Here is a 27,015-nt window from a genome sequence, read left to right as displayed (position 1 = left end):
AAGGGAGGAAACAGCACCTGAAACACAGGTGGACCCGAAGGAGATAAGCAGTTGCTAGAGACAGGGCAATGTACCTGGGCCCATGACTCTGCGTAGAAGAAATGCAAAATTCCACCCCCAGCCAGGTAAAGGTAAGAGGCTGAACACCTAAGGGGGTGAACTCAGAGATGAGGAAAGAAAAGCTAGTCCCGTAACTGTGCCAGTGGAGTATGGGACAAGTTTGAATAGAGTGTCACATTTCCTGCCCATTCTGTCCAGTATCCTATAGACACATCAGTTTTTGTTTTGTTTTTTACACACACACACACACACACACACACACACACACACACACACAATTACTTGAAGTATTTTCATTTGTATGCAAATGGAGAAAAGCATATCCACCCCAAAGAATCAGATCTTCTAAACTCAAACGCCTCTTAGCAGGACTGCTGCTGCTTGGGCACGACCCACAAAATCTTGCTCTGTCTTTGCACGGGGGGACGGGCGGAGGGGGACAGACACGACAGAGTGTGTGGAGCTAGTGACAGATCGGCAGTGCTGCCCTCATAAGGTTAAAACAAGGATGGATGCTTGCCAGGCTTAAATCCGGTGGCTTCAGAAGTATGAAACCAGCTTCAGGATAAACAAAATCAGGATGGGTTAAAAAAAAAAAAGAAGATGAGATTTTAAATAACAAGTTTTTCTTTTTAAAATAAGCCTGTTTAAAATGAAATCTGAATTTAATACAAAATATGTTAAGGCCTAAACTTCTTATAATCTCTTAAAACATTTAAATAAAAAATAAATATGCTGAATCCATGAGCCTCTATCAAAATCGGACTTAATGGCTGCTTTTCTATACAAAGAAAATCACGGGAAAAACATCTAACTTTTGAGGTCAAGCTTTATAAACACGGCACAATAGGTCATGCAATGCATTAAGGGCTTGATCCTGCAGGGGACCCAGAGGCTGTGCTACTGGGTGCAGGAGACTGGCAAAGTCATCACAGTTGTTTGGACCACACCTCCAATTCCAGGAGACACCATCATGCATCTCATCTGCATCATCCACTGAGCCCATTAGCGTGGTCTCGTGCTCCTGTTTTATAGCTTCTCCTCATCTGAGCTCTGATTGGCTCAATTCTCAAGTTATGAATATTCACAGAATCCTAGGACTAGAAGAGACCTCAAGAGGTCTCCTAATCCAGTCCCCTGCACTCATGGCAGGACTAAGTATTATCTAGACCATCCCTGACAGGTGTTTGTCTAACCTGCTCTTAAACATCTCCAGTGATGGAGATTCTACAACATGCCTAGGCAATTTATTCCAGTGCTTAACCACCCTGAGAGTTACGAATTTTTTTCCTAATGTCCAACCTAAACCTCCCTTGCTGCAATTTAAACCCATTTCCCATTTTGTATGTGTGCAACTGATTGTTCCTTCCTAAGTGGAGTACTTTGCATTTGTCCTTATTGAATTTCATCCTATTTATTTTAGTCCATTTCTCCAGTTTGTCCATAAGAACAGCCATACTGGGTCAGACCAATGATCCATCTAACCTAGTATCCTGTCGTCTGACAGTGGCCAGTGCCAGGTGCCCCAGAGGGAACGAACAGAATAGGTAATCAGCAAGTGATCCATCCCCTGTCGCCCATTCCCAGCTTCTGGCAAACAGAGGCTAGGGAATGGACTGCTCATCCTGGCTAATAGCCATTGATGGACCTATCCTCCATGAACTTATCTAGTTCTTTTTTGAACCCTGGTATAGTCTTGGCCTTCACAACATCCTCTGTCAAGGAGTTCCACAGGTTGACTGTGTGATGTGTGAAGAAATACTTCCTTTTGTTTCTTTTAAATCTGTTGCCTGTTAATTTCATTTGGTGACCCCTAGGTTCTTGTGCTAAGAGGAGTAAATAACACTTCTTTATTTACTTTCTCCACACCAGTCAGGATTCTAGAGACCTCAATCATATCCCTCCTTAGTCATCTCTTTCCAAGCTGAAAAGTCTCCTCATATGGAAGCTGTTCCATACCCCAATCATTTTTGTGATCCTTTCCCAATTCCAATGTATCTTTTTTGAGATGGGGAGACCCCATCTGCCCACAGTATTCAAGATGTGGGCGTATCATGGATTTATATAGAGGCAATAAAACATTTTCTGTCCTATTATCTCTCCCTGTCTTAATGATTCCCAACATTCTGTTCGCTTGTTTGACTGCCGCTGCACATTGAGTGGATGTTTTCAGAGAACTATCCACAATGACCCCAAGATCTCTTTCTTGAGTGGTAACAGCTAATTTAGACCCCATCCTTTTCCAGTCCTCTGGAATCTCTCCTGTCTTCCATAACTTTTTAAAGATAATCACTAATGGCTCAGACATCTCCTCAGTCAGCTCCTTGAGTATTCTAGGGTGTATTTCATCAGGGGCTGGTGACCTGAAGACATCTAACTTGTCTGAGAAATTCTTAACTTGTTCTTTCTCTATTTTAGCCTCTGATCCTACCTCATTTTCACTGGCATTCGTTAAGTTAGATGTCCAATTGCTTCTAAACTTTTTGGTGAAAAACAAACAAGAAAGTCATTTAGTACTTCTGCCATTTCCACATTTTCTCTTATTATTTTTCCTCCCTCATTGAGTAACAGGCCTACTCTGTACTTGGTCTTCCTCTTGCTTCTAATGTATCTGTAGAATGTTTTCTTGTTACCTTTTACGCCTCTAGCTAATTTAATCTCATTTAGTGCCTTGACTTTACCCACCACAGAAACTAGGGTTACCATCCGTCCATATTTCCCCGGACATGTCTGGCTTTTGAGTCTTTAAATAGCCGTCCAGGAGCAATTGGTAACAAGGTTAAAAGGTCCGGGATTTTTCCCTCTCCCCTCTGCTCCCTCCCTCCCTTCCATGCAGAGTGCGGCCTGGCTGATTGGGAGGCTGGGCCTGATTGAGCCGCTCCCATTGGCCTCCAGCAGCCAGAGCCCCTGCTGCCTGCAGCCCGGTGTAACAACACAAACAGCCCCACCGGCAGCATGTTTTGCCTACACGTGGAGCCAGCATCTGACCAGCATGGGCATGGTAAGGGGAGTCCCGGGGGGCAGTCAGGGAGCAGGGGGAGGGTTGGATGGGCCTGTCCGGGGATGGAGGGGTGAATATGGGGTGGGGGAGTGGCGGGTTATAGTCTTTTGTGGTGCCCGAGCTCCAGCAATATCCAGGGCCGGGTGCCCTGCTCCAGCAATATTTGGAGCTGGGTCTCTCCCCCGGCCCTGCCTGGAGCGGGCCCCGGCCACCACCTGCCACCCCCCCTCCGCGCGTCCCCCCGTTCCTGGCCAAAAGAAAACAGCGTGCCCCTCTCCCCTGCCTGCTTGTGCTGCCCAAGTAGCACACTCCTACACCCTCCCAGCAGCAACTGCTGTGTGCTGCCCCAGGGTCCTCGTGCCCCCCCCCATCCACTAATGGCAGGGCAGGCTGCCCTTACCTTGCCCTTCCACCCTAGCCCTGAGCCTCTCCAACGCCCCAAATCCCTCATCCCCAGCCCTCATCACCCCGCACCCTAATCCTCTGCCCCAGCCCTGAGCCCCCTCCTGCATCATGAACCCCTCATCCTCAGACCCACAGCCCTCACCCCTGCACCCCCTCCTATCCCCAAACTCCCTCCCAAACCCCCTCCCCCTTCCCACACACCCGCTCCTGCCCTCAAACTCCCAAAGCCTGCACCCCCTCCCTTTGCACTGCCTTCCACCCCCTAACTCCATCCCAGAGCCTGCACCCCTCACCCCCTCCTGCACACCCACCCCCTGCCCCAGCCCGGAGCCTTCACCCAGCACCCAAACTATCCCAGAGCCTGCACCCTGCACCCTAATCCCCAGCCCAGGACCTGCACCCAGTTCTTCTATTTTTCTGGGGGTGGGGCGGAGGACTTGTGTGACAAGGGAGAAGGAGCATAATGTGCACCACTGGTATCAAAGCAAGACACTGTGTGAAAAGGTGACAACATTCTCCAGAGCGCAGCCACCAGGGATGATTTCAACCGCTGGGAACTGGCGAGGAAAAAACCTGCCATGGCTGCAGGTCGTAAAAAGACCCTATTTGGGAATATTTTCAAGACATTCCTGTACCTCTGGGTAAAAAAAGGAACAGGTGCCAAGTCTGAACAGCACAACAAAGAGATGCAAGGGCTGGTTGTCAGAATGAAACATGATGAGAAAGGGTCCTCAGAAGGCAGTAACTGAAGATGAACATACGGACTTGTCGAACAAGCTGGATCAACTGGTTAGTAAACTTAATTTTGCACTGTTCTTACAGACTGCCTCTGCTAGTAAATGATAACCTAGATTGACCAAAACACAGAGTTATGACAAATTGCTTATGAATTTCAAAATGTGTTCATACTAGAACTGGCATATTATTAAATACCAGTTTACTGTTACTGCTGGACTTCTGAAATGATTTTTTTTTTTATTGCTCAGTATAATCAAACCTCCTAGGTGAAGATTTCCTGTTTAAAAGTAAAGTTTTATTGGGCATTTATGAATTCTAACATTTAAAAAAATCTTTTTTCCTCCAAACTGTTTGATATGTTGCTAGAGATAAGGCTTCACAAAGATTTAGATACTCCTTATGATTTAGTATTTTCCCTATAAAACTAGGTTTAGAATAAATGATATCATCTAGTGGTACAAGCAGCTAAAGTAGGAGGATTCGTCCATTTGCACTTTTTTTTTATATAATTAAAGTGAGCGAGTGCGAATTACTTTTAAAAAAACATTGTTTCAGGGTCCAGCTTCGACATAATGAACATCCATCGTCTTCATCATCTACAGCTTCAGAGTCATCTGCTGGCAACACCTGCAGTGCCGCAACTAAACATACCTCAAACAGGAAAATACCGGTATCAAAAGACTTTCTTCATCATCCCATAAAAGCATGGGTGAGCTCGTAATCAGGACCAGCAAATTTCAGCAAGACTCCATAGATGAAAATATTTCCCCATTCATTTATGCAACAGTCTCCCTTTCATCTTGTTCAGAACAAACATCTTGTTTCATCTTGTTTCATCAACCTGATTCAATCATTAGGACCACGCTACACTCTACCCCGCAAAGCGGACATTGCTGGATGCAGTGTATGAAATTGAACAGTGTGCAAAAAAAACTGATGGGAAATGTGGTAATCTGGGTCTTAATGGGTGGAGCAATGTACACAATAATCCAGTAATATGCGCTTGTGAGACAGATGATGGAGTTGTCTCTCTCAGTGGTTTACAACCATCTTTTCATTTGCTCCTAAAAATTTTCAAATGGAAGCAGACCCCTTTGGAAATCTGTCATCTGTATATATAATTGAATTCTGGCTGCACTTTGTGACTTTGTCCTCATCCACAACTATTCCACATTTGGGGACAATATATACCTTCAAGTCAGCGTCACTGCTATGCGTACCCACATGGCCCCACATTATGCCAACATTTTTATGGCTGACTTAGAACAACGCTTCCTTAGTTCCCGTCCCCTGGCGCCCCTCCTCTACTTGCACTACATTGATGACATCATCATCTGGACCGATGGAAAAGAAGCCCTTGAGGAATTCCACCATGATTTCAACAATTTCCATCCCACCATCAACTTCAGCCTAGACCAATCCACACAAGCGGTCCATTTCCTGGATACTACTGTGCTAATAAGCGATGGTCACATAAATACCACCCTATACCGGAAACCTACTGACCACTATACTTACCTACATGCCTCCAGCTTCCATCCAGGACACATCACACGATCCATTGTCTACAGCCAAGCTCTAAGATATAACCGCATTTGCTCCAATCCCTCAGATAGAGACAAGCACCTACAAGATCTCTATCAAGCATTCTTAAAACTAAAATACCCACCTGCTGAAGTGAAAAAACAGATTGACAGAGCCAGAAGAGTACCCAGAAGTCACCTACTACAAGACAGGCCCAACAATAGGGTTACCATACGTCCTCTTTTTCCCGGACATGTCCGGCTTTTCGGCACTCAAACCCCCATCCGGGGGGAATTGCCAAAAAGCCGAACGTGTCCGGGAAAATGGCGGCTCTGCTCCTCCCCGACTCTTCGGCTCTGTTTAAGAGCCGGGCTGCCCGAGCGCTACCGACTTCGGGCAGCCCTCATGCCTCCAGACCCTGCGCCGCCAGAGCCCGGGAGGGGAAGTGCCCGGCTGGAGGTGCAGGGTCCGGAGGCAAGGGGGCTGCCCGAAGCCCAAGCGCTACTGGCTTCACGGTTTGCCGGGCAGCCTCCAGACCCTGCGCCCCCGGCTGGGTGCTTCCCCTCCCGGCTCCAGCTGCGCTGGGGAAGCGCCGGCCGGGGGCGCATGGTCTGGGGGCTGCCCGGCAAACCGTGAAGCCGGTAGCGCTTGGGCAGCCCTTTCCCCGTGGCTGGGAGTGGGAGGGAGGAGGGGGCGGAGTTAGGGCGGGGGAGGGGTGGAGTTGGGGCAGGGCTGGGGAAATGGGCGGGGCCAGGGCCCGTGGAGGGTCCTCTTTTTTTTTTTTTTTATTAGATATGGTAACCCTACCCAACAAAGAAAAGAACAGAACGCCACTAGCCGTCACCTTCAGCCCCCAACTAAAACCTCTCCAGCACATCATCAAAGATCTACAACTTATCCTGAAAGATGATCCCTCACTCTCACAGATCTTGGGAGACAGACTTGTCCTCGCTTACAGACAGCCCCCCAACCTGAAGCAAATACTCACCAGCAACCACATACCACAGAACAAAAACACTGACCCAGGAACCTATCCTTGCCACAAAGCCCGATGCCAGCTCTGTCCACATATCTATTCAAGTGACATCATCATAGGACCTAATCACATCAGCCACGCCATCAGGGGCTCGTTCACCTGCACATCTACCAATGTGATATATACCATCATGTGCCAGCAATACCCCTCTGCCATGTGCATTGGCCAAACCAGACAGTCTTTATGCAAAAGAATAAATGGACACAAATCTGACCATCAGGAATCATAACATTCAAAAACCAGTAGGAGAACACTTCAACCTCTCTGGTCACTCAGTAACAGACTTAAAGGTGGCAATCTTGCAACAGAAAAGCTTCAAAAACAGACTCCGACAAGAAACTGCTGAACTTGAATTAATATGCAAACTAGATACCATCAATTTAGGCTTGAATAGAGACTGGGAATGGCTGAGCCATTACACACATTGAATCTATTTCCCCATGTTAAGTATCCTCACACCTCTTGTCAACTGTCTGAAATGGGCCATCCTGATTATCACTACAAACGTTTTTTTTTCTCCTGCTGATAATTGCTCATCTTAATTAATTAGCCTCTTAGAGTTGGTATGGCAACTCCCACCTTTTCATGATCTCTGTATGTGTATACATATCTCCTTACTATATGTTCCATTCTATGCATCCGATGAAGTGGGCTGTAGCCCACGAAAGTTTATGCTCAAATAAATTTGTTAGTCTCTAAAGGTGCCACAAGTACTCCTGTTCTTTCTGTTCAGTCAGTTTTAAGTCTAGGTCATTCACGGACCCCTTAGACACAGGCATATGGGATGCATGGACCACAGGTTGACAATCATTGGTCTATCTTACAGAAACAATTGATCTATCAGGACATGCCCATATAGCAAAATATGTAAAAGTGGCAATAAAAGCTCTAACACTGAACAGAAATTCAAGTGTGTAGCTTTGTCACATGTGATGCTACAGATGTAGCAAAGATGAGAGGAAACCTAGAAGAAGGTAATGAAGGGAACGTGAAACTTTTAACACAGGAGTGCAGTGCTCATTGGACACATCTTTTAGCCAAAGACTTGAGTGCACCTCCAGGAATAAAGGAGAATGTTGCTAAAATTGCAAAATACTTCCATGACAACCACTTTGCTTCAGCGTCACTGAAAAGAGCAGGAGGATCTGAACTAATTCTCCCCCAAGAGATGTGATGGACTTCAGCCGTTGACTGCTTTTGAGCTATTTATTAAGAACTGATCTATTCTGATGACAATTTGTGAAGCAAAATTGTGACAATATAGATGGAACTATCACAGCCAAAGTCGTCAACAATGGAGTGAAGAGAAACGTAGAAGATCTGCCCAATATACTGAAACCTACTTCCATAGCTTTGGACAAACGGCACAAAGATTGCTGCTGGACTGTTAACGCTGCTGGCATCTGGAAAGAACCTCAAGAGACATTGAAGAAAGAAATACCCAGCATCAGAGTTAGATTGCAGGCAGCAAAGAAGCAGATGGCTCAAGCACTTACTCCGCCTCATTTTCTCGCCAATATTCTCAACCCAAAGTCCCGGGATAACTGCTGAAAAAGCAGCAGAGCGGAGGTGAACTACTCCAGCAATACATGTTTGCTGATGATGTTTTTAAAGAAAGTCACAGCACTGAACTGGAGGAAGTCATTAGCTAAGCACCTGGAACCACATATGTTGAAGAGTTAAACCAGCTTTTGACAGCAGTAGGCTTTTCTGCAGGCAGAGAAAGAACATTTCCTTCATTTGGACTAATTTGTTCAAAATTGAGAAATCGATTAGGAGTTGAAAAAGCAGGAAAACTGGTCTGTCTTCCAGTCTATGAATACAAACTTAGAGAGAGTGGATAAGATCTAGTTTTAAAAGCCTGAGTAACTCAGAAGACTATTGTCTCGTTTTCAAGAGACTCAGGGTATGTCTTCACTATCCGGATCGGTGGGCAGTGATCGATCCAGCGGGGATTGATTTATTGTGTCTAGTCTAGACGGGATAAATCAATCCCCGAGCGCTCTCTCATCGACTCCTGTACTCCAGCTTGGCAAGAGACGTAGGCAGAGTCGACGGAGGAGCGCCAGCAGTCAAATCACTGTAGTGAAGTCACCACGGTAAGTCGATCTAAGTACGTCGACTTCAGCTACGTTATTCACATAGGTGAAGTTGCGTAACTTAGATTGATCCCCCCCTCCCTGTGTAGATCAGGCCTCAGGCAAGTGGGAACTTTTAAGCTTTCATTTAGGCATATTTGACATTTTTCCCTGGCTAAGCTGAAATAATTAGTTTAATTCACTGATTACAGTTAATTCCTCTGTTTAAGAGATCATGTAGCTGTAAATGTGAACCATGTTTTGATGAGAAGTTTATGTATCCAAACCACGCCAGGTTGTTTTCTTTAATAAAAATAAATATTATTCACTGTTTTAAATTAAATTCCAGTTCACATCCTAATGGAGCTTGATACAAATTATGAGCAAAAAGTTCATTATCCAATCAACAAGCAATATGTCATTCACCATTTTCTAACACACTAAACATGTACTATAAGAATTGGAAAATATTAAGCTATAGAATTGCTCAACTAACTGTACAAAGTTATAGCGTACTCTCCAAAATAACAAAAAGATGTGCCAAATCTAGCATAAAGGCTCTATTTAGTTGTAAATCAACATGTTTTGGTGGTTATATCAACCAACGAGAACGCACCTCTCCTTAGAAAATAACTGAAGTACAAATGGAAAAGCTGATTGAAATCTCAGATTTAAATGGAGACTTTCCACTTGGAGATTGAAATGATGGTTTAAAATCGCTGATTTAAATCACCTTGATTTAGCTCAATCCTGAACAGAACAGACCACTTCACGCCTGGGGCGTGGGCACTTCCAAGCTGTGTGAATGCCGTGCCAGATTAACTGCTCTGGAGCCAGGAGCTGCTTTGGGTTTATTGACCAGGTAGACCCAGCAAGGGCAACAGCTGGGCATGTTTTCCCCCGCACTCCCTTCACCCTACTCAGACCTGCCTTGAGGGGAGCTTCTGCCTCAATCTCTGCAGCCTATTCAGTCCCTGGCTTCTCAGCTGAGACTACCAACCGTTCTCTGTGCTGGGGTGGCCCCCAGAGCCCCAGTCACAGTCCAGGGCTTTGTCGTGCTAGGCGCTGGACAAACCCAGAACACACAGTACCTGCCCCCAGTAAGATCACAATTTCAGGAGGGCACTTTAAGCAGCAGGTCTGACCCACCAGGCCAGACTCGTTACACATCTCCTCCTGTGGCTGATCTACACCAGTTCCTTACAGTCCCAGCCACACCTGTAGTAAGTGAAGGCCCTAATAAAGGCCCAGTATGAGGCCTGAACTAAAATAATGGTCAAGACTTTGCTATAACATAAAGCAAAGTTAAGCTGTGAGCCAGACCCTGCTCACAGAAGCTGGCAAGGAAAGGGCTGATGCTGCAAAAAGAGACATACCTAACAGGTACTGGACACCAGATACCAGAACACACACAATACTGGAACATTCCAAAGATAACATGGAACAGGCTGACCCATCCCAATGACAGGGGCAAAAGGGTAAAATGATGGATAGAGTTGTTTTGATCGAATCAACATGTACAAGGTGAGAGGCGGCACCTTACTACGTAGAGGGGTTGTACCTTGCTGCGTAGAGGGGTTGCACCTCAATACGTCAGGAGTGATGTGTAACTTGTTTGTATTTGTGTATAAAAATGCATCCCTGAGTGGTGTCTTTGTCCAGCCACGGGGGCAGTGGAAAGTCCCGCCACTGAGCCGGGTCCTTGCCAAGAGGCACTTTCTCGTAGTATGCCCGGTAGACTAAGTAATCTACGGGGAACTGCAATTGTGTCCACGGTCGCAATAAACCTAGCTGACATGACTTTGCATCTTACTAGACTCTGTGGTTATTGGGGGTTCTCTTCAGGTCTGCTGGGTCAGCTATCTGCGCAGAGCTGGGGCAGCACACAGAGGGAACACACGCACGCAGCCAAGTGATATTAACGTAGGAGAAAGCAGAGCACCACACCGGTAGCATCTCACAACACTGGTGACCTTGACCGCTGATCTGGTGAGTAAGCGAACCTGCCGTGATAAGAATCGCAATCTAACATGGCAGCAAACCTCGAACTAGGGAACCCCCTGATTCCCTCCCTTATGGTCCCCACGGAGTTTGATAACTCTTGGACCCGCTGGATTGCCAGTAAAGGGGGTCCATATGAATTTAAAAAAGAGAGTGGGGAAACATGGACTGGCATATGCAGAGCGATGGTAGAAACCGAGGCTCTGAGAAACAGAAATAAAAGTAAAAAAGCAAGGATTTTGCAACTCATGTCTATGGCAGTGAGATGGCTCAGACAGCATGCTGGCCAAACAAGTAACAGAAAAAACAGGAGACTGGCTCAAACTTGAGAAGCCTGATGCTTTCAGCTCCGGAGGCCCCCAGTTTCCATCCCCGCTGATGGAAGCAGTCGCACATGAACACTTTGTGCCCGGGAACTTGAACTGACCCTTCCAGACTCCTTCCATACAGGGGCCTCCCCGGAGCCAATAATACGGTCACTGCTGCCCTTGGATGTCACTGCACCCAGGCAAAGCCCTCGCACATCCATGATTGACCCCAGTGCAGCTTTATCAGCACTGGTGCCAACTGCATCTACACCAGAGGTTTGCACTGGTGCAGCTGAATCCTAGGCCCTCTATCATCCCTCGATAAGCCAGCTCCACGCCACTTCAGACTCGAATGCTAGGCACGTTTAGCCACAGAATCCTGCAACGTGCCTGGTTCATATATACAAAATCTGCAGCTGATACGATTGTCTCCTGAATCTGGTTTGGAATCGGTCTGTTCCCACCCGCAGCAGGACCTTGTCTGATGCCTAGATGCGAAGGGTTTATTTAAAACAAAACCCAGATACTTGGTGGAATTGAAAAAAAAAAAAAAAAAAAAACACTCCTTTGAACGGGACATCCATCGAATGCAAAACTAGGCCACAGCAAGTGAATGGTGAGCAGTTCCCGAAGGCCTGTTTGTGTTACCCTCTGCCATTTCTGGGGCGCCCTTTCGCAGAGGATCTAAAAGGCATTTTTAAAACCCTGAAGGGCCACAATCTCCCCACCGCCGCGGGGAGCAAGCTGCCCAGTCGGGAGGGGCTCAAGCAGTGTGGACATTGTGGATCCAGCGGGAACTCAGGCCAGCCTGCCCAGTTGAGACCCAGGGGATGGGGTGGGCTTATCAGCCTGAGCTGCTGCCCAATCCAATGGGGGGAGGGTCGCTGCCAACTGCAGGCCGGGGGGCGGGGGGGGAAGTCACTGCCAGCTGCAGGCCAGACATACCCAGGGAAGTTTACAAACAGCCTTAATGGTTGGGTGGGGGGCAAATAGCCATCAAATGCCCAAGTGAGCTGGGATTTTCACATGCCCACGTGGTCTGAGTGCCCAGTGGCTGACATGCTCCAAGAGTGCGGGCTAGGGGTGGGATCTGGCTAATTATCTGACCCCCATCACCATAGCAGCTCATTAATGCATTTATCCACCCAACACCCCTGGGAGGCAGGCCAGTGCTCTTATCCCCATTGGACAGATGGGAACTGAGGCACCGAGGGGCTAAGTGACTGGCCCAAGGTCACACAGGCAGTCTGTGGCAGAGCCAGGAGTTGAAGCTGGGTCTCCTAAGCCCTAGGCTGGTGCCCTAACTGTTGGGCCAGCCTCCCTTTAGTCTCTGGGATGGGCACCCAAGCCTGCTCTCAGAAGGGCCCAGGTGGGATCCAGAGCTGCCCCAGGTGCAGACGAGAGTCCGTCAGGTCGGAGGCAGGACTAAGACAGCAGGATACCGTGCATGAGCAGCAGCCCCTCCTGGGTGCTCTGTAGCTCAGGCACCCTTAGACCAGACAACGCCAAGAGTAACCATGTCCCCCCATCCGGTGGGGAGACCAGGAGGGAAGAGGATGTACTGAGGGCTTTCAGGATTAGGCCAGGGACGGAAGGAGGGGAGCCCGGATCATGGGAGGAAGTCAGAGAGACAGGAAGGAGGGCTGAGGGCACAAAGACAAGGTGCCACTGAGGGAGCTGAAGGGCAGGGCAGCACCTGACCGTGCCAGGGTCCCACATAGGTCTGTCAGAGGGACGCAGGCTTCGGGCATAGAACAAGCCAGCTGAGACAGCAGAACCTTTGACCTCGAGATCACCACAAACTCCAGCCAAAGCCGAGTACCATCCAGTGACCCGCAATAGCCACTGGTTAAGGAAGAGGTGAGCCAAGCCAGCTGCTTCTCTGCTGAGCTCCTACTCTGCTCTCGTTCTCCCAACCCCGGCTCATCTGATGTCACACACCCCCATCTGACACTTCAGTTGTGAGCTCTCCGGGGCCGGAACGGTCTTCTCCTCTGTGGGCACGTACAGCGCCTGACACAATGGGGCCCTGCTCTATGAGCGAGGCTCCTAAGCAGCACCGTAACAGAAATAATCATCTCTAGGCATCGCCTGGGCAGCTCAGAGCCATGGGGAAGGAACACAACCAGGCACCAAGAGGGAGAGATGGCTGCAGTTCGGGGTGTGTGCGTGTACACCCAGAGACACACTCACCCACCTCACCCCCCTTTGGGAAGGAAGATGGTCTCTGCACCCAAATGGGCCAGGTCTGTTCTCTCACCCTACCCCAGGGATTCTTGACCTCAAGACTGCCCCCTGGAGGAGGAACCACCACACACTACAGGGCTGACTGCTCCTTCCTTGCTGAACCAGCTCACCCACTCCACGGAGGGCAAATGGGCCCCGAGTCTGCAACTGGCCCCGGGCAATCTTGTCCCCACGCGGAGCCCCGATGAAGTCAACAGGGCGTCATGCAGGTGAGGAGGTTTTCCCAGGCAGATCCTGCCGTAAGATTGGGGCCATGGCGAGTACATAACATCAACTGGGGGAGGAAGGGGGCCAGAGGAGGAAAAAAGATAAAGAGCAGGGAGAGAAGTGGGAAGCAGCCGAGGAATGGCGTGCAGCGATATGGCTGGCACAGGATGCACAGAGGGGCTGATGAGATAGCAAGGCAAACGGAGACAGACAGACTCGGGAAGAGGGGGAGGACGGCTTCTTGACTAAGAACACAGCGTTCAAGGAACATCACAACCCGTATCCGCAGCAGGCATCTCTCTCGGAGTTTAACTGACTTGGGGGGAAATGGAGAAGGATGAAGCTCGTCTGCTGGGTACCACTCGTTAGGAGGAAGGGGACGGAACATGCACAGAGCGTTGGGGGTCATATACCAGCTCTCACCTGGTGCATTCGGGATGGTTAACAAAGATACGTTTCACAGGGCATTTCTCCATCACTGAGGGCTTTACACACAATTTCTTCTAGCACCTCAGCATGCTTAGTGAAGAGGGTCTTAAATCCCTGCATTACAGAGAAAATGAGGCACAGGAAGGTGAAGTGGCTGCCAAAAGCCACACGACCAGACAGTGGCAGAACTGGGAGCATAACCCAGGACTCCCGACCCCCAGACCGACTCAGATCACAACGCCTCTGGATTTAATCACCCCCTGATAAGTGTCTCTGTTCTAGGACTAGGCCTCTGGCCTCGAGCTTCCTAAACAAGCAGGCAGGATGGAGAAGGTCCTGCCCTCCCACCCCATCCCACCTCCTTAAAGCCAGACAGCCTAGAAGCACTTGTCCCTTATCTCCTGCTTCTTCTCATATCTTTCAGGAGGGCTCCACCCCATTACTGGCAGTTTCAGGAGAGCAGGGCAGATTGCCTTCCCTTTCGCCCGACCTTGCAAGCTCTGAGCCCCTCCATCACCTGGCTGCACACCCCATCAGGGTCACTTACTGCAAATCAAGCGCAAATACCACACTCACTACAGAGCGACTCCTTTCACCCGAGGCTTGCAGGCAGAATTATTTTGAAACAGGCTGAGCTCCAGCCTCTCGGTGAAAGATACAACAGGACGCATAATACAATGCACAGCGACAGTCTAAAGGCAATCACGGCTGGCCACACGCATTCAGCAACGCACACGAGGGAACGCAAGCTGGGATGAAATGATATAGGGCGAGGGAACATTAGCCGAACTCCTAAGTGCATCTGCTTTGCTCTTTAATAGCTTACTCCTAATGGACCAGGTTCGGTAAATAATTTGATGGAGTAACTGTATTCGCTGGTCATTAATTATGGTCTGAGAAGCTCTCCATCCAAAGATGGGCAGCTGAGACACTGCATTAACCCTTTCACCCCACCAAATATTAAAGGATGGGGGGGGAAATCAGTTATATTGGGGGGGTGCAGTAGGAAAGGCAGCCACAAAAGGGTGCAGAGGACCCCAGAGCAGCAGCTGGAATAATAGCCCAGCCCTCAGGGGTTATTTATTAGTAGTATCCAAGTGGCACTCAGAGGCCCCAACTGAGCTCTGGGCCCCATCGCACCAGATGCTGTGCACGCGCACACAGCAACAGCTCCTGCCCTGAACAGCTTGCAATTTAAAGAGGCAAAGAAGAGATTATTAGTCCCATTTTACAAATAGAGAATCGAGGCCCACAGAGATTAAGTGATTTACCCAAGGTCACACAGGGAGTATGTGGCAGAGGTGTGGGAATTGACCCCAAATCTCGAGACCCGGCCCAGTGCCTTTACCACAAAACCTTCTGAGAAGATATATATAATGAAGGACCACCCACCAGAGTACAGCTTTATGACAACTATGAAAGGGTTAAACTCAGACCTTTCTAAGTCATAGCAAGGGCCCTCATGGTCACTGATCAGCCACTAACAGCATCTCTGGACAGTCAGATGGTTCCGTCTTTTATCCCACTGGTGGGGTGTTGCCACTTAGTCAGCTAAGGGACTTGTGGTGGGCAGCGTTCAGATGACAGCCAGCCTGCATTGGTCTCCAGTACCGAGAGCACGGCAGGCTGGCTGGCTGCCTCGGCTCCTCTGCTCTCATAGGTCCATTACCCTCTTAAAAGGGACCTGCAAAGGGTCATGCCCTGTTTGCTGCCTCATGGCACATAAAGTAGGTTCTTTTCTTGCTTTTCACATAACAGATATAGCAGGAATGTCAAGTTTTGTCTCCACTTATAAGAGGGCAAAAGTGGAAGTCTTGGATTTGAACTGAAAGCAGCTCTTAGCCTTTCCTTACAGTTTCTGACTCTTTAACAGCAAGATCTTTTCTCCCAACTGCTTATTGGGCATTTGAGTTCAGCAGATGCCAAAAATAGTTTTAAACCCTCCGAATTAACATCACTTTCCTGCGTCATCAATCCAGTTTCGCTTTCTTTGTGGCGCTTTCGTCTTAAGCCTCCTCAATTCTCCAGTATTCCAAACCAGCTTCCCAAGAAAAAGTACCTGAGACCTGAACATCTAATGTACAGAAACCCAAAACTTGGCCTGCAAAAACTCTTATGGCCCACAACATGCATCAAAGCACCAAAACACTGAGCTGAGCCTCATTTGTCTATTTCCCTGCAAAGGTCGCCTTTCACAAAGTCATTAGCTGTCTAGTTTGCCTCTCAACTCTATCGTTATCCACGACAAACCCAACACTGGTGCAACATTAGCGAACCAGATCCCATATTTAGATGCCTGCTCTGTATTGGCACCATCCACCTTCATGAAGCACCAGTCTAACCGTCTCATCAGAGAGCGACAGCAGGAGGGAACCCCAGCCCGGGGAGCGCAGCTGCGGGTATGTGACTGGCATGAGCAACATGTCAGAGATTAACGACTGCCCAGCAAGACACGGACGTGCTGCCGTGGAGCTGGCAGCCGAGCACATACTGCATTCTCCTAGGAGCAGTCAGTTGGCCTGGCTTACAACTTCACACTGCCTCCAGCTAGGATTTAGGAGGATACCAGCAGGGCTGGAAAAGGACAGTCTAGAAAGAAAGTGTCAGGCAGGTTAAATCTGTCTGTGCTTTCAGTTTGAGCCTGTTCAGGACACGCACTGGAATTCTCTAGCTGCACGATATTCAGAAACAGCCGCGCTCCCTGCCCCAGAGAGCTGGAGAGAAGAAGAAGCCTTTCATCTCTGAGGGTATATCTACACTACGAAATTAGGTTGATTTAATAGAAGTCGATTTTGATACAGTCAATTGTGTGTCCCCCCACTAAGCGCATTAAGTCTGCGGGGTGCGTCCACAGTACCGAGGCTAGCGTCGACTTTCGGAGCATTGCACTGTGGTAGCTATCCCACAGTTCCCACAATCTCCACCGCCCACTGGAATTCTGGGTTGAGCTCCCAGCTTGGATTCTTTCTCCAAACAGTTTTTTTAATTATTATTCAAAGCATTCCATGGCAGACTGATACCAAGTGTTTGCTTGGGGGGGGAGGGGGTGATGTGTGTAACGATCCCCTCTCTTCCCACACAAATCATAAGCAGAGTTTGAACCTAGGAGCACAATAGCACAGCACAGACCTCTACCATGTGAGGCAGGGGGGGCAACTCCATTAGCTGGCAGCAGCAGTAAGTTTTATCTGCCAGCTGACCAGCCACTAGAGGTGGACATGCTGCAAATTTGGCCAGCATGTTAAGCCTGTAAGAGCTTTAGGACCCACAAACACCCCTTCGACAAGTTACGGTGCATGCACAGTGCTTTTGCAGGGAACTGTAGGCTGAAGGGATGGGATGCAGCATGAATGCAAACCGTTCTCTCTTTAAATCAAAGGCCAGTGCCCCCTACATTAAAGGTGCTTAGGCAAGTCCCCTAATCAGTCTTCCCCAGAATTCTTATGGCATTGAAAAAAATCACCTAAATTGCCCTTGTTAGCCAAAACATGTTAAGCATGGTACACACCACACTGATAGGTATTATGTGATGATATGAATAGAATATACATTCTTTATACAAGTGCTGGGAAGTTATGTTAACTGAATGTATTAGGCTCTTCCTACAGTTCTGTTCACCACGTCAGGTATCCCACAACACTTCACAAAGCTGAAGTCAGCTTTGGCGTTAGAAAATGGGACACTTGTCAAAGGCAAAAATACATTAATGTTCTGCCCTGGCACAAGCCGGGGAGGTGCCTTCACGGACCAGTACCTGGAATGTTGGTACCCAAAACAAAACTGAGGAAGGTCCAGAACAACAAGTAAAGGATCTGGGACAGCCTGGTGGGTTGGGTTTTAGGGATGTAGAGAGAGTTTTGTAACTTGTAAAATCATCTTATAAAGACTGCTAGCTGAAATGCTCCTCTTTGAAGCACACCTTCTGTGTAAGGCGAACACACTGTGAGAATTTGCTTCCCATGCCTCCTTTCCATATCGACTGCTGTGTCTTTAGACAATAACCAAACCTAGCCAAGCGTATCTGGTCTCGAGTATTTTTAAGAACAAACCGCAAGTGCAGTCAAACAACTGGCCACACCTTGTGGTACCCTGATGAGCCCAGGTCAGGAGCAACCGGGATCAAACGTTAAAACTGACCACCTTTGGAATTTGATTTTGTTGCCTTTTTAATATTACATCTTTCACCCCCGCCAAACCCCATCACCATGGTACCCCAGCATCTTAAAAGGCTGAAATGGAGACTTTCAAAACCTCAGTAAGAAACCAAACATCATGATCCTCTGCAGCCCTCATCCTTACCCATCAGCTAGGAAAACAGGGGCACGTCTACACTGCAATAAGAGACCTACAGGGGGAGGGTCTCAGAGCCTGGGCCCTGCCTGAGCCTGACCATCTACACTGCTCTTTTTATCCCCACAGCCCGAGCCCCACAAGCCAGCTGAGCCGGGCCCCGAGAGTTGGTGCAGCAGGTTTTTTATTGCAATGCAGATGTACCCTGGAAGTCCAGGTTTCCCTTTCTGCCTCAGAGACTGAGCTTAGCCGGCTTCTAGCACTCTGACCGGGTGACCCCTTCCAACTAGCCAAGTGGCCTGGCTCATCTGTGATCTTGCCTAAGACCTGGGACTTGCCTCCCGTGTTAACGTTTACAGGGGAAGGAGGAGACTGTTGCATCTCAAACAGGGAGCGCATTAATGAGCAGCCAAGTACGGTGATGAACAAAAAGGAAATGACTCCTCCCCATTCTAGCTAACCGCACAGTGGATCCCGTGCCAGACTGGAGAGAAGGTGGCCATTTCAGCCAACGCAGTCGTCATTATTCATAAACAACAAGATCATCTAAACTCCGGTCCATTCAAATGTGTTTCGCTGTGTCTGTGTGTTCTGAACTCAGGGCCGGCTCCAGCTTTTTTGCCACCCCAAGCGGCGAAGCAGGGGGGTGGGGGGGGGGGGGAGTGGGGAGAAAAAAAAGATAAAGCCGATCGGCGGCACCTCAATCACACCGCTTCATTCTTCGGCGGCAATTCAGCGGCGGGTCTTTCGGTCCCTCTCTTCCTCTTCGGCGGTAGCTCAGAAGAAGAGAGGGACTGAGGGACCCGCCGCCAAAGACCCGGATGTGACGCCCCTTTCCATTGGCCACCCCAAGCACCTGCTTCCTTCACTGGTGCCTGGAGCCGGCCCTGTCTGAACTACAAGGGCCCAACCTTACCCCAAATCACTGGCATTACATCCCTGGGCAATCACGTGTGTTTAGAAACATGCTAGCCAATAAGAGCAATATTCTACTCTTCTATATCCCCCCTACCTCAAGGCATTTCACAAATACTGATTGTTCTCCTGTCCCACACCTGTGGGACAATCACCTCTGCGTAAACAGCTGGCAGAGTTCATGGACATTTCGTAAAACAAAACCGTAAGCCACCTGCAAAGCAAAGCTCGGTAACAGACTGGACAGGGAAGGAGCTGGCACGGATCTCGAGGGGCAACGCCCACCCTGGAAGCCCAGTGTCCCCTGCTCCTGGGAAGGGCGAGGGTGCTGGGATTCCTACCAGGGCATTCTCACCTTTCCGATCAGCCTCTGGCAAGGAGCTAACTCAGCCCTGGGCTCCTGTTTCATTGAGGGAAGAGAAAAAGAGCCTCCCCACACCCGAAAAAAAAAGACTCCCTGGTAGTTTTGGAATGGGGGAGGGGTAGGAAATAGACAAGGGGTACAAAGATGTTTGATACTCTACCCTGTACTGTATCCCTCCTCTGCCTCTGTTTTCAGCTCCTCACCCCCACGAACAGCTGAAGTGCTCCTTACTGCTGATCACAGCCTTAGCCCAGGCAGCCGCTAAGTGCAACTGACATGATTCTTGACTGTTACCTGGGGCTCACTGCTGCAATGCAAGTGCCCAGCGACTCTCGCACTGCTGCAGCTTGGGGAAGATATAAGCAGCAGCAGCGAAGCCAGGCAGCCACGGAACGACTGCACGGCACTAGTTCATACGCAGTGAGTTTTCTTTGTCACCACGATGAGATATACATTCGTTATATAGAAACTGATGTTCCAGGCCCTTTAGTTGACACTGGCAAGAAGGAAATTTGCCCAAGCGAGGAAACTGATGGTGTCAGGAATTAGCTGCATCAGTCTCATCTTCACATCAGCCAAACTCAGTCTAAGTTTGAGAAAACAGTCACAAGAAGGTGCTAACTCCTCATTTCACATCCAGCGTTAAGTTGAATGCACCCAAAGCTAGGGACATGGGTAGAGCCCTGCACAGATACAAAATTTGTAGCTGCAGCCGATCCGCAAACATGGCCCGTGGATATCTGCAGATGTGCAGGGCTCTAGACATGGGGACCCTGCAGAGCTGAAGATACAGACCCCGCAGCCTTGTGTGGCAGCGTGAATGTACAACAAGGGGCAGGGAGCCAAGATTCTTCAGTTCTAGGTATGGCTCCTATGCCCTGCCCAGCGCATAGGAAGTGTCAGGCAGGATCAGACTTGTGGTCAGTAGAACCCAGTATCCTGTCTCTGACAGTGCCTAGAACTAGCTGCTTCAGAGGAAGGTTCAAGAAACCCCACAGCAGACAGATTACACCAACTTCCCTCTCCCCCATGAAGGTTTCCCTCCTAATCCCTAACAGTGAGAGAGAAGCTGAAAGCCCTGAAACAGGAGCATGAACTATTATCGCTCTGCATAGTCTTGTTATCCATATAAATGTCCAATCCCTTTTTGTTGCTAAATTCTTAGCCTCAACAGCATCCAGTAGCAATGGGTTCCACAGGCTAATTATTCACCATGTGAAAATTTGTTTCCTTTTATCAGTTTTGAATTTCCTGCCTTTTCATTTTGCTGAATGTCCCTTTGTTCTTGTGTTATGAGACAGAGAGCAGATGCTCCCAATCTACTTCCACTAGACCATACAGACTTACGTCCCTTCTCAGTCAGCATCTTTCCCAGGTAAACAAAACCAGGCTCTTCAGTCTTTCCTCATAAGAGGTTTTCTTGGTTTTTCCCCCAGTCCCTTGATTCTTCTATGAACTCCCCATCAGCGATCCCACTGAGAGGAGTCCTGTCACTGGCTTGTTAGGTATCCTCAGGCAAGTCATGTCACCGCTTTGTGCCTCACTTTCCCGCTCTGTTAAATGGGAGTATCAATTCTGACCTGCTCCATGGGGTGAGGTTTGAAGTTTTCTGAGTGGACAGTTATTGATCTGCATGAAGTGGGCGAATTTTACTGTTAATATTGGCTCAGTTTTATTCTTTTGTCTAGTAATTAGCTGAATATGCATCTAGACTCATTGATTTTAGGGCTAGAAGGGACCACTATGATCTAGTCTGATCTCCTGCATAAGACAGGCCAGAGAACCTCACCCTGCAATTTCTGACTCAAGACTATAACTTTACCGTGAGCTCTACCAAATCTTTTTGAATGAAAACTGGATGCCTTTCTAAGACTGCAAGTGAGGGAGAACCCCCAACATTCCTAGGTGGTGGTGTTGCAATGGCTAATTACTCTCCCTTAAAATTTGCACCTTCTGTCTTGTCTGAATCTGTCCAGCTTCAGCTTCCAACAATGGTGTCTTGTTCTGCAGCTGGACTGAAGATCGGTCGACCCTCAGAAATCTCCCCGCCTCTAAGGTATTTGCAGATTGTGATCAAGTCACCTTTTAACCTGCTCTTGGATAAACTACACAGACTGAACTTCTCTAGGCTCCCACCATAAGGCAGGTTTTTCCAGACTTCAAATCATTTTTGTAGCTTTTTTCTGAACCCCTCCCAGGTTTTCAGTGTAACTTTTGAAATGCGGACACCAGAATGGCACACAGCATCCAGCGGAGGTTTTACTAATGCCATATGCAGAGGTAATACCACCTCCCTACTTCTATTTCATAGAATCATAGAATATCAGAGTTGGAAGGGACCTCAAGAGGTCATCTAGTCCAACCCCCTGCTCAAAGCAGGACCAATTCCCAGCTAAATCATCCCAGCCAGGGCTTTGTCAAGCCGGGCCTTAAAAACCTCCAAGGAAGGAGACTCCACCACCTCCCTAGGTAACGCATTCCAGTGTTTCACCACCCTCCTAGTGAAATAGTTTTTCCTGATATCCAACCTGGACCTCCCCCACTGCAACTTGAGACCATTGCTCCTTGTTCTGTCATCTGCCACCACTGAGAACAGCCGAGCTCCATCCTCTTTGGAACCCCCCTTCAGGTAGTTGAAGGCTGCTATCAAATCCCCCCTCATTCTTCTCTTCTGGAGACTAAACAATCCCAGTTCTCTCAGCCTCTCCTCATAAGTCATGTGCTCCAGACCCCTAATCATTTTTGTTGCCCTCCGCTGGACTCTTTCCAATTTTTCCACATCCTTCTTGTAGTGTGGGGACCAAAACTGGACACAGTATTCCAGATGAGGCCTCACCAATGTCGAATAAAGGGGAACGATCACGTTCCTCGATCTGCTGGCAATGCCCCTACTTATACAGCCCAAAATGCCGTTAGCCTTCTTGGCAACAAGAGCACACTGTTGACTCATATCCAGCTTCTCGTCCACTGTGACCCCTAGGTCCTTTTCAGCAGAACTGCTACCTAGCCATTCGGTCCCTAGTCTGTAGCAGTGCATGGGATTCTTCCGTCCTAAGTGCAGGACTCTGCACTTGTCCTTGTTGAACCTCATCAGGTTTTTTTCTGCCCAATCCTCTAATTTGTCTAGGTCCCTCTGTATCCGATCCCTACCCTCTAGTGTATCTACCACGCCTCCTAGTTTAGTGTCATCTGCAAACTTGCTGAGAGTGCAGTCCACACCATCCTCCAGATCATTAATAAAGATATTAAACAAAACCGGCCCCAGGACCGACCCTTGGGGCACTCCACTTGAAACCGGCTGCCAACTAGACATGGAGCCATTGATCACTACCCGTTGAGCCCGATGATCTAGCCAGCTTTCTATCCACCTTACAGTCCATTCATCCAGCCCATACTTCTTTAACTTGGTGGCAAGAATACTGTGGGAGACAGTATCAAAAGCTTTGCTAAAGTCAAGAAATAACACATCCACTGCTTTCCCCTCATCCACAGAGCCAGTTATCTCATCATAGAAGGCAATTAGGTTAGTCAGGCACGACTTCCCCTTCGTGAATCCATGCTGACTGTTCCTGATCACTTTCCTCTCCTCTAAATGTTTCATAATTGATTCCTTGAGGACCTGCTCCATGATTTTTCCAGGGACTGAGGTGAGGCTGACTGGCCTGTAGTTCCCCAGATCCTCCTTCTTCCCTTTTTTAAAGATGGGCACTACATTAGCCTTTTTCCAGTCATCTGGGACCTCCCCCGATCGCCATGAGTTTTCAAAAATAATGGCTAATGGCTCTGCAATCTCACCCGCCAACTCCTTTAGCACCCTCGGATGCAGCGCATCCGGCCCCATGGACTTGTGCACGTCCAGTTTTTCTAAATAGTCCCGAACCACTTCTTTCTCCACAGAGGGTTGGTCACCTTCTCCCCATGCTGTACTGCCCAGTGCAGCAATCTGGGAGCTGACCTTGTGCGTGAAGACAGAGGCAAAAAAATCATTGAGTACATTAGCTTTTTCCACATCCTTGGTCACTAGGTTGCCTCCCTCATTCAGTAAGGGGCCCACACTTTCCTTGATTTTCTTCTTGTTGCTAACATACCTGAAGAAACCCTTCTTGTTACTCTTAACATCTCTTGCTAACTGCAACTCCAAGTGTGATTTGGCCTTCCTGATTTCACTCCTGCACGCCTGAGCAATATTTTTATACTCCTCCCTGGTCATTTGTCCAATCTTCCACTCCTTATAAGCCTCTTTTTTGCGTTTAAGATCAGCAAGGATTTCACTGTTTAGCCAAGCTGGTCGCCTGCCATATTTACTATTCTTTCTACACATCGGGATGGTTTGTTCCTGCAACCTCAATAAGGATTCTTTAAAATACAGCCAGCTCTCCTGGACCCCTTTGCCCTTCATGTTATTCTCCCAGGGGATCCTGCCCATCTGTTCCCTGAGGGAGTCAAAGTCTGCTTTTCTGAAGTCCAGGGTCCGTATTCTGCTGCTCTCCTTTCTTCCTTGTGTCAGGATCCTGAACTCGACCATCTCATGGTCACTGCCTCCCAGGTTCCCATCCACTTTTGCTTCCCCTACTAGTTCTTCCCTGTTTGTGAGCAGCAGGTCAAGAAAAGCTTTGCCCCTAGTTGGTTCCTCCAGCACTTGCACCAGGCTCCATATTTTGGGCAGCTCCTCCCTCCCACACAGCTCCACTACCAGCCTCTGCAGCAGCTCAGAGCTGTGCCCAGCATGAAATTGACATGATTCTTGTCAGTTTCACAGCCACACATTAAGTTCCCAAAGGCTGCAGCGAAAATAACTAGGGTCTTCTCTGCTTCTCTACCACTCATTGGCAGGCAGAACCCTGAGCAGCACCAGGTGCCCCGGAGTTGTCCATCAACAGATTCAAACAGATGGCCCCGCATCAGGTCATGCTGGGAAATTTCTCTTCCTAACAAGAAGGGCTAGAAACACATGGCACCATTTTCAGAGGCACTGAGCACCCACCAATTCCACTGGAGCTGAGCGCCCTGGAAAAGTTGGGCTATTTAAAACAAGACAATAAAAGCTTGGATTCTGCAGAAGCTAAGGGTTCATGCCCCGGACTCGCCAGGAAAGCAGCAGAATTTGAGTGCTGATAGCATCATCTAAATGCCATCTAACTCCTACCTACGTAGGATTCTCACCTCTTCTCGCAGACTCTGCTCTGAGTCATGTCTACCACCAATCCCACTGGCTTCAAATCCAGCGTTCCCTGCATCTCAGATACCTAAAAATGATCCAGAATTCCTACTCATTTCCATTTAACTCTCTCTCATCACACCCTTACCCCAGCACGTCTACAACCCGGCTACCAAGGAACATACCATGACACCTTAATACCCAATAATACATTGGGGGAGAGGTCACCATGCGCCCCAGATGCATTTACACCTCTCTCAGATATCTCCTTCCCTAGCACGAGTTATTGTCCCAGCAGCTCAACAGACATTTCCCTGGCCGGGCTCTATTCATTGTGAAGAGAGAGGCTCCCAGCCAAGCCAGGCTCAGCACAGCTCCTGTTCCAGCCCAGCGGCTGCGTGCTGAACCCACAAGGGGCAGGTAACATACAGAGACGAGAGACCCACTACAGACAAGGGAGAAGATTAGCCAGCTAAAGAGCGGGCGGGGGAGCAGGGGGGTGTCACGCTTCTGCATTCTTACCAGAGGCTGCAGCCTGAACTTTGCTTTGCCTTTCCGCTCTCCAGCTGCCTCTACCACACGGAAAAGCCTCCCCAGCAGCCAGCCAGTGACCCCGCAGCAGGCAGACAGACCGACCCTGCCTTGGAGAGAGACGGAGAGTTTCTCTTGGTGTAACAGGGAAAACTCCCCTCCCAACAGATGCCAAGGGAAGGGGAGGGAAGAGGGGGGCGAGGAACGAACAAGGGTGGGAAGGAGTGAAGAGAAGAGGAGGAGAGGAAGGGAAGGAAGTGAGCAAAGCAGGCATGGAAGGGGATAAGGCGAGGTTGGGGGAGCAGGCGAGAGGAGTCGGGCCAGAGCAGGGGACAATCACAGAAAAGAGGGGAGCTGAGGCAGGAAACTGAACTAGGGGAAGCAGAGCAGAAGGGTGTGGGAGGGGAGCTGGGGGACTAGGATGAGGCAGGAAGGGAACTAGGGGAAGCGGGGCAGGAGCAGGGGGACTGGGGCAGAGCAGGTGAAGGTAGGAAGAGAGCTGGGGTAGTGGTGATGGACTGGGGCAGGTGGGAACAGGAAGGGGGCATGACATGAGGGGGCGGGGGTAACTGGAGTGGACTAAAGGGGGCGGGAAGGGGCCAGGGGAAGGTGGGGGTGGGGCACCGGGACAGCTGGGGGGCAGGAAGGGGCCGGGGGGGGAAGGTGGGGGCGGGGCACTGGGACAGGTGGGGGGCGGGAAGGGGCCGGGGGAGGTGGGGGCGGGGCACTGGGGCAGGTGGGGGGCGGGAAGGGGCCGGGGGAAGGTGGGAGCGGGGCACTGGGACAGGTGGGGGGAGGTGGGGGCGGGGCACTGGGACAGGTGGGGGGGGGAGGGGCCGGGGGGAGGTGGGGGCGGGGCACTGGGACAGGTGGGGGGAGGTGGGGGCGGGGGCACTGGGACAGGTGGGGGGGAGGGGCCGGGGGGAGGTGGGGGGCGGGGCACTGGGGCAGGTGGGGGGCGGGAAGGGGCCCGGGGGGAAGGTGGGGGCGGGGCACTGGGGCAGGTGGGCGGGGCGGGAAGGGGCCGGGGGAAGGTGGGAGCGGGGCACTGGGACAGGTGGGGGGAGGTGGGGGCGGGGCACTGGGACAGGTGGGGGGGGAGGGGCCGGGGGGAGGTGGGGGCGGGGCACTGGGACAGGTGGGGGGAGGTGGGGGCGGGGCACTGGGACAGGTGGGGGGGCGGAGGGGCCGGGGGGAGGTGGGGGCGGGGCACTGGGGCAGGTGGGGGGAGGTGGGGGGCGGGGCACTGGGGCAGGTGGGGGGAGGTGGGGGCGGGGAGGGGCACTGGGGCAGGTGGGTGGGGCGGGGAGGGGCCGGGGGGAGGTGGGGGCGGGGCGGATGAGGGGGGGCGCGGTGGGAAGGGACCGGCGGGGTAGATGAGGGGTGGGGGGGGCCGGGCAGAGCGCGAGGCTCCGGCCCCCCCGCACTCACCGCTCCACGCGCGACCCGCTCTCCGACTCGCGGGGCGGGGCGGACACGCCCCCCCGCCCGCTCCCATTGGTCCGTTCTCGTCCCCGCCTCCTCGCTCGCTCATTGGCCAGGGCTGTTCCGGGGCCCGTGAGGGCACGAGGCGGCCGCTCCTCCTGGGGGGGTGCGGGGAATCCCTGGGGCGGTTCCTAGGGGGAGGAGTCACCCGGGGGGGCGGGGCGACGGGTTAGGAATGGACCAATGAGGAGCCCGCGGGGTGGGACTGTGTCAGTTGTGACTGGCACCCGGGACTCCC

At 50.1% G+C, this 27,015-nt stretch overlaps 1 protein-coding gene across 1 annotated transcript in view; it reads right to left on the bottom strand.

Annotated features, from left to right (window-relative positions):
- Positions 1-25,402, bottom strand: part of ADISSP (adipose secreted signaling protein) — a 161,262-nt gene extending 135,860 nt beyond the window's left edge. The window contains exon 1 of the mRNA XM_054029817.1: positions 25,284-25,402. The gene's annotated coding sequence lies outside the window, so the exon portion shown is untranslated. The remainder of the gene's footprint in view (positions 1-25,283) is intronic.
- Between the last annotated feature and the right edge of the window lie 1,613 nt (positions 25,403-27,015).

Source organism: Malaclemys terrapin, chromosome 5 (genome assembly GCF_027887155.1).
Source record: "Malaclemys terrapin pileata isolate rMalTer1 chromosome 5, rMalTer1.hap1, whole genome shotgun sequence".
In the NCBI taxonomy this organism is placed as follows: domain Eukaryota; kingdom Metazoa; phylum Chordata; order Testudines; family Emydidae; genus Malaclemys; species Malaclemys terrapin.
The sequence above is the reverse complement of the archived record's forward strand: the minus strand, read 5'-3'. Positions and strand labels throughout refer to the sequence as shown.